This window comes from Pinus tabuliformis, chromosome 6 (assembly GCF_031772625.1).
Source record: "Pinus tabuliformis cultivar Carrire ecotype Pingquan chromosome 6, CPIR1, whole genome shotgun sequence".
NCBI classification, from domain to species: Eukaryota; Viridiplantae; Streptophyta; class Pinopsida; order Pinales; family Pinaceae; genus Pinus; species Pinus tabuliformis.
The window spans coordinates 885,180,290-885,189,216 of record NC_142292.1 but is presented as its reverse complement, the minus strand read 5'-3'; the positions used below and the strand labels follow the sequence as shown (position 1 = coordinate 885,189,216).

At 37.2% G+C, this 8,927-nt stretch overlaps 1 pseudogene; it reads right to left on the bottom strand.

Moving 5' to 3' along the window:
- Positions 1-1,165: 1,165 nt before the first annotated feature.
- Positions 1,166-8,151, bottom strand: LOC149261738 (putative beta-1,3-galactosyltransferase 2; annotated as a pseudogene).
- Positions 8,152-8,927: the final 776 nt, after the last annotated feature.

Below are 8,927 nucleotides of genomic sequence, written 5' to 3'. Positions count from 1 at the left end.
TTATTAATGGGTGCGCTATACTTCTTGATTTTCACTTATTGGTATAAATATGTAAAAAGGCATAGATAGTTTCCTAGATAAAAAAAAATTATTATTAATGGGTATGTTATACTTCTTAATTTTCACAAATCATACTCCTTTGAACAAAGAATAAGTTCATTTACCACTTAATTTTCATGGATCATAATACTTTGAACAAAGAATAAATTGATAGGATGGATTGCATTATATTTGTATTGTGATTCTAAAATTTGCATCCTTTCCCATATTAGTGAAGGCACAAAACTCATCTAATAAATCTATCAAAAATGTAGAGATGGTTTTCTTCCCGACTTTCTTTCTCCATTAATGGATAAACTATACCGCTTAATTTTCACAAAATAGATCTGCCAAAATGCAGAGATGGTTTCCTTCCTGGCTTTCTTTCTCTATTAATGGATTAGCTATACCACTTAATTTTCACATATCAGAGTCCTTTGAACAAAGAATAGATTGATAGGATAAATTGCATTATAAATTTTTCATAGATTAGAGTCCTTTGAACAAAGAATAAATTGATAGGATAAAATTCATTATGAATGATATTTGTATTGTGATTGTTCCAAGTCCTCATTAGAATAAAAATGATCATTTATCCACCTAATTTTGCATAACTGATAATACAACCATCCTTTGGAAGATAATATCATTTTATGATCGGTATTACATTTAACAGAATGAGGCATTGATGTATGGCATAAGGTGATTGCCAGAAAATAACAACCCCACCTCTTATACAATATTCCATCATAAATGAACCTTCAACTTTGGCTCCATGAGTTGGATTCCTTAACCAGTGTAGAAACCATATAGGTTCATGTGGGATTATATACGCACATGAATGTCAGATCAATCATTAGAACTCCCTGTGATTGTTGGTATGTTAATTATGAGCAATTAAGGAAATTTCTCGCAGACTAGTAGATGCACTCTAAAATAGTGATCCACATGAGTTCCATAACTTCCTTTTGAAGTAGAAGCACAGGATATTGGTCTATGGTCACCTCCAAGGAAAGAGAAGGAAAAATCATTGCCTTGTGAGAAACATACTCCTTATCCAAATCTAACTTGAGTTGCATACAAATGGCACTCATATATAGGTATCAAACAAATTTCACTATTTATACTAGAGATGAAAGCGCAATTTGATAGGTAGTAGTCTCAACTTATATAGATCTTGCTTCTCCTTTCCAATGATACAGTGATGGATACATATGCTTAATAGGCTATTGGTCGTGTCAACTCCTTTAAAAGTTGAAATTAAGCCTTGCAAAGATGCATTCCATACAACATTGTTGCTTTCCCTGCAACGTTGATGCACTTCCTTAATTCTCTTTGGAGACTTGCAAATCCCACTGCAACTCCAATCAAAAGAGGTGACACATACATTTCTTGATTGCGCTCCCATTCACAATTTGAATTGCATAACAGAAAATGGACTTTTTTTAGATGATGATATAAATGCATCAAGACATGTTCTATAGTTATAGCAAACAAAGGAAATAAAATTACACACCTGGAGGAGTTCCACAACACATTTTTTTATCATCAATGTATTTCACATCCAACCCTATAAACTATGATCCAATATAAGCATCCTCATTTGCATATATATGCAATATATCTCTGATTCAACAACGTGAACTAGTTATAATCGTATTTGAGTAGACTTCTTGAAAATAATTACTTCATTTTACTATATAGATTGATGATGAAACATTCGAGACCTTATAAATTTTGGGATACATATTATGCCAAATTCGTTGAGATGGTGTAAAGTTGACTAATTGCATGTCTGAAGTATGTATCCCCCACTTCACCAAATTTCCAACATTTTAGTTCATGGTACCTTACCCCCCTAACATAAGATATACCAAAGCATATATCATAAGAGTGAGATGAAACTTTTATTCCAATTATAAAGTAAATTAAGTATAATGAGAATAGTGAAGAAGCTTAAATTCAGGGTTTCAAACTTCAACCACCAAATGGATGTTGCATAATTATACAAAGTTTTGTATCTTAATAATTCCCCTTTGTTACTCACTTATTTTCTATAACAAGACCAAACTTTATACATCTTGTATACACTCAAGAATTTGATTGATGCCTTGCAAGAGTTTTTACTAGGGTTCCTAGAAGAGAACAAGTTTCTTTTATTGCATCCACAAGTAAATACTTCAAGAAATAAGGCCATGAAATTTTTTATCAAAGCACTAGGAAAAACATCAACTTTCACCGATAGAAAATGAGAGATCCAACTCTCACCTAGATATACATGGACATCATCATCAACTTCTATATAAAAATATGCATCCCATTTTGCCAGTGTCGTAGAAAAATATATTTCTGTCTTAGTAGATAGCTTAAGATACTCTTCAACATGCTCATGTTCAAAGTAAACAAACAACATAAAAACATGTGATTCCTTATCAATCTCGTAATAGAAACAAGTACATTAAAAAGTGTCAGATATAAGGAAAATGTATCATGTACCAATCTCATGAAGTCTTGGTGTTGTATGTCTTCAACGTCAATTACTTTGACCATGATTCCACCTATTATAGTACTGTTTGCACATAAAAATGCACCAGTTAAATCTGCTCATAACAAGTTTGGAATCACTAAAATATCTATTCATATAAAATATAATGATATAAATACTCCACTTACCAACAACCTAAGCCACATGGATTGACTGAATTATGGCGTTGCTCTTAAAGTTGTAAAATTTGATTTCAAACCATATCTAATATCCGGAACAAAATTTTAATGTCAAATTTTCAAGTAACAATATTAAAAAGAAAAGCACAAAAAGATCGGATGACCTTTTTAATGCAAACCAAAAGATTATTATGGAAACAGTGGTAATAATAAGAAAACAAGAAAAATAAAGAACATGAAGAGATGTGGGATTGTATTCCACGTAACTAATTGTATTTACTCTTAATGGTTTAGGCATTGTATTCCACATAACTAACTAACCGTTGCTAGTATTGATTGCATATGAAAATGCATCACACATACATACAAAATAGATCTCAAACCCATGGATGTAAGTTATGATAACAAAGTTGAACGATGAACTCAATTGCTTTGGGAATTTCACCTCATGAGAGATCTTTTTTTATCTTTATTTCATACATACATTAATATTCTCAAAACAAACCTATCAATGTTATAGAATTTATATAACTGAAGAGAAAACATGTGACCTATGACGACACAGAGAGTGATGCCTTTCTCTTCCATATTCCTTTGCCTTTCACCTGTTTGATCACAATTGAATAAATAAACATTCACATCAATATTTGAATGGAAGGATTAGTTGAATGAGTCCATTAAAGATCATGATCATATGCAAATACCTATTCCAACAGAAATGAAGTCGTACCTTGTGGCATCCATGTTCAATGGATTGAATCACGTAGCTTTCTACTACTAAAGAAGCATTGATTCTAATAATCATAAAAGCCTTTATTTGTTTTGTTGTATCCGCAATAATGGGATTTTTTTAAATTGGAGCACCATTTAGTAGGGATACTTGTGTAGACCTTGCTGCTGCTAGCTCTCCTTCCAAATCTAATATTTTTTTAACAATATTTCTGCACAAGAAATAATACATCATTATGGTTGAGTTCTTGCAATGGTTCATTCAAAGCTTTAAGTAATTTCCATGTGATTGTGATTGTTTGTTGGAGCCATCTTCTTGTTTATTTTGGAAGAGATCCATAAATTAAAAGTGAACAAATTTCATGCTTTTGTTTGTTCCCTTAACACTTTTTCCTCCCACTCTGGGTATAATAAAGAATATAAAGTTAGCATTAGAGCATGGTCATAGGATGTAAATTCAGGTGAAGAGTTGCATGATGGGGCAGGTTTAGCTTAACCGTATAACGAAGCATGGTGTGTTGTTGAATAGTATGAAGCTAATGACACTATTCTTAGATTACTATTGAAGCACTTATACCTTGATAGTGAGAATCAAGGAAGAACAATATTTTTTCATGCAATATTTTGTCGTAATATGTGGGCAGTCAATATATTCTTGGATGTTGGAGCTAATGCTGAGTTTTGTGTAAAGGTTAACCATGAAGAATTCTTCAAGGAATTTTTATTTTCAAGAGTTTATTTGGAAACAGTAAATATGGATGGAAAAATGTAGTCAACATAACCAAAGTAAATAATTGTGTTTTTTTCTATTTGTCAAATTCTTTCAGATGCAATAAAATTAGGCAAAACAATTTACTTTAGAAATCTCCAAGTGTTTTCTCCACTTCATTATATGGATAGTTTTGGTGACTCTAAGGTCCTTTAGAAACTTTTAGAGCAGTTTGGACTAAATTTGAATGAGCAAAACAACCATGGTTTTTCGGCTGCAATGATAGCTACAAAAGAGGGCCATGTTGAGGCTTTCAAAGTGCTTAAATTTTCTGAAGCGAATTTGAATTTGAATAATAAGAAGGGTGAAACACAATTGGTTTACCTTAATCCCATGGAAAAAGAGAAATTTTTGAGACAACTACGTTGGATGCCACCCTAGAATATGGCTTAAAAGGTGCGGAATTCAAAGTTCTGCATCATGTTGCACAAAAAGGGAATCTAGAGGCTATAGGAAAACTTCTGAAAATAGGATAAGAAGTCAATACCCTTGATGAGGATTTTTACACTCCTTTAATGCGTGTTTCAAAAGAAGGTTAAGCAGATGCTCACAAGATTCCGCTTCTAGGCGAAGTTGACTGTAGCTTTATAAACCTAGGAGGTGAAACAACATTGTTTCTTTCTAGGAGAAATAGTTTATCAAAAATTGTGGAATGTGTTATATTGGACCATCTTTGTTGAAAATGGAACAAGAAAATCCTGATTTAATTCCCTTGAATTAAATTAGGAGGAATATTGTAGTTCCACATCATAAGACAACTTGTACGAGTTAACTAAGTTAATTTGACTTAGTTCGTTCAATTAATTCGAGTTGTGGGCCTAACTTGAGTCAAGTAGAGTGGTTCCTACTTTATAGGAGCCCTGATTGAGTTTATTTTGAGTTGTAATTAATTAATTTAGTTTAACTAAGTTAAAGTTAGTTAAACTAGTTTGAATTGATGGAGGAACTAATAGGAGGTCTACAATGGGGTGTTGCTTCATGTGTTCAACCAGTTAATTGATAATACAACCATAAATAACTCATGCATATGTGATCTAACAACTACCCAGTTGAGATTGGATTTGAAGGGAAGTGTACTATGAGTTGTATAATTATCTGAATCGTACAGATGGTGCATGCAGTCAGAGGAAGGGCCTAAAGGAACCGCTCAATCCAATGGAGGAAAATTCCTATTAAATAGGGGCCTAATTCCTCATTGAACAGTGCAAGGAAATACGCACTGGGAAAGATGTTCAATTTCCACGATCTTGGGTCTAGGTTAGCGTCTTAAAATCACTAACACTACCAAAACAAAAATCTCAACCATAAACTACTTTGTACAACGGAAATATAAAGTAGTAAATCACATATGCACAGAACATAGACAACTTTTTAATTTTTTAACCCAACTTTGTTATATTAACAACATATAATACAATAGTTTAGGGCTCCCGTACCAGGCATAATGGCCCTCATACATCTACTAATATAAGACAAGATGCTCTCACCATTTGGCTGTAGCATCTAACAGATCCTCTCAGTTGTACCCTGTACCTGCCCGGTCCTTCGGCTCCTGATTTGCAGCTCCTGCCTCTATCAATGCTCCAAGTCCATCTGGCCACTGAATATCGGCTATCCAATCTTCTCTCTAGTTGTCCCTTCATCCATTAAGGTCACAACTTATCGAGACTCCTGTCGAGCTTTTCACACCTCCACTTGTGAACAACTCTCAATCTGCCTACTGCTACTTCTCAGCTACTCTCGGACGTCAACCTGCTATGGTCTTCCTCCATTGCTCTAATGAAGACCAACATAGGGCACGAATGGTTGTCACTTATCACTGCAAGATGTCTATCTCCTATAGTAAACACGGGCTAGGAAGACTGCCCTTCATCTACTACAGTAATCCTTCTCCACACGCACGCCTTGGGCTACACAATCATGCTCCTGGTTGATCTGACCCTTGAGCTTATCAACAACTTCCAGGCTAGCAGTCTCCTTTTTCCATCAAGGTGCTGCACTTCGGCTTCAACATGGACACTAACACGCTGTCCTCCGGTAGACCATAAGTGTCCAATCTCGTCCACACTTGGTCTTCTCTCACAATTCCCTCCAACAGTCCTCAAGAGACCAAGTTCATGCTGTAGCATCTTCTCCTAGTTTTGGAATCCTCACACCTGAGAGACCCTTACACATGGTTGCCCACAGACTCCGTCAATCTGTCATGTGTCCTCACCTAGGACACCATCAATCCATCGTACATGAGTTGATCTGCAACATACCTTGCTGTTTTCCTCTTGCCTCTCGATCTAATGTGACTGCTGTCACCTTGGTTGCCTGGTAGGCCTCCCAACAGTCCATGTGGGATCCACCAAACAACTCCTAAAGGCTGCTACAATCGGCACATCAAACAAATCCTTGCAAGAGTCAATCCTTGACCCAATACACCTCTAAGCACATTGTTGTTCACCATGCTACACTATCTCTGTGGGATCTGTCACTAGGGCATCTGATCAATAGATCTTCCCCCTCTCCTTGACTCCCACAGCTGCCTTACCCTTATCCAAATCTAATCTAAACTAAGATCCAATACTTGCAAACATTCACTAAAAATCCATACCTCTGTCCATTGTTTGAAGGTTGCTCCACCGTTGCAAACTAGGGCATCATGAAAATCCCTCTTCCAACCCTTATTCCTACCCATAATTTCTCTTAAGGATTGTGGTTTTCCTTTAGTGAAAGGATCTCCCTCCATGTTGCAATGTGTGGGCAGTTTCTAGCCCTTCAGAAAGGTTGTCCTCCCTCTTATGACAACGGTTGTCTTACAACCCTTCAAATTTCCTGTGGTAGCCTCTTTTAAGGGTTGTCGCAACACAACACACCCTCAAACAGACCCCTCCTCCCATGGCCCTCCAGCAAGGCACTGCGGCCTTCACTCTAGCATCTCAGTGTAGTTGAAATACCTTCAAAACAGGTCTGCAAGGAGCCTCCTCAACTCGGCCTAACCTCTAGCACTTTGGTCCTTGAGACAATAGTGTTCTCGAACCTGTTTGCACCCTCAAACAACCCTCAAACCAATCTGCACTCCCCACAGTAGCTCGGCCTCCAATCTGGGCTCTCTAGGCTGTCCTGAAGTGACCTTACTACGCTGTCTCAAGTCCTCTTCTTGTTGTAGCTAGGGCACAAAAGTATCTCTCTCCACCGAGTTCTTGTGAGGCAAGTATTGCTCTATTTTGGATGATCAAAATGAGACCTTACGTCTCCTATATATATCCTTTCAAGGCCTCCACAAAAACAACTTGAACCGACACATCTAATTGTGATTTACTTCAAGTCGGCCTACTTGAAAAATCCATAATTACCATGTCAACTTCAAAATTAATTTTCTCCCAAGCAACAAATCAGATTTGGACCATTTTCAATGCATTGGAATCATCTTTCCGAGTACTATCATCCTCATCTATCACATGCCATGAAATCATCATGGTTTTGTCCCAAAATACGATGGGTGCCAAAACCCCCAAGCTTGGTCCTCAAGCCCACTAGACCATTTTTGGCCCTTTGACATCCAACCCTTGAATGCTATGGATTGGATTACGTCCTAAGCTAGACAAAAATCAACACTCCCTTTTAGCAAGGGGGGTACTTCCAAGACTAGGAAGTAATCTGGTGACAACACTAGCCCACCTAGCATCCATCAATGCAACATACCATGTAGATGAATCCGACAATCTCAGTAGTGCCTCTCCCTCATCATATCTAAACCTAAAGATCTCGATCCTCCATAGGGATGCTCCCTCTAAGGCTAGACTCCCTCTGATTCTATACAATCTCAACTGGCTTAGATCTGCAAACATTGATCCTCCTGGATCAAATACCACTCGTGCAAATCCCGCCAATCTTGGATATTCAACACCACGATCCGATGAAAACTCTAGCTTGCCAATATCCACTCCATCACATGAAGCCATCTCGATAAACCTGATCTCGTCCATGCCAAGGAAACCCTTGAGATGTCCCAACCATCCATGGCACATCAACAGAAGTCGATGATCAACAATCTATCCTACAACACATTGTTGTTCACCAGGCTCACGACCAATCCACCAGAACTCCAAACCAATCTCACTGCCAAACCATTCAAGACCACATCTCCATGTCTTTAGCTGAACCCTTTGCTCCATGATGTAGACACCCACAACTCCCTCTGAGTTGCTTTGTTGTGCACAAATGATTCACTATCCCTCAAAGTAGCTCAGACACCCTCTGATACCATGTTGAATTTCCATGACCTTAGGTCTAGGTTAGAGTCTTAAATTCACTAACGCTACCAAACCAAGAATCTCAACCATAAACTAGTTTTCACAGTGAAAATATAAAGCAGTAAATCGCATATGCACAGAACATAAACAACTTTTTAAATTTTCAACCCAACTTTGTTATATTAACAACATATAATACAACAGTCTAGGGTTCACGTACCAGGGATAATGGCCCTCATACATCCACTAGTACAAGACAACATACTCTAATCATCTGGATGTAGCATCTAACATCTCCTCTCAGTCGTACCCTGTACCTGCCCAGTCCTTCGGCTCCCAATCTACAGCTCCTGCCTCTATCAATGCTCCAAGTCCATTTAGCCACTAAATCTCGGTTATCCAATCTGCTCTCTAGTTGTCGCTTCATGCATCAAGGGCACAACTTATCAAGACTCCTGTCGAGTTGTTAACAACTCCACTTGTGA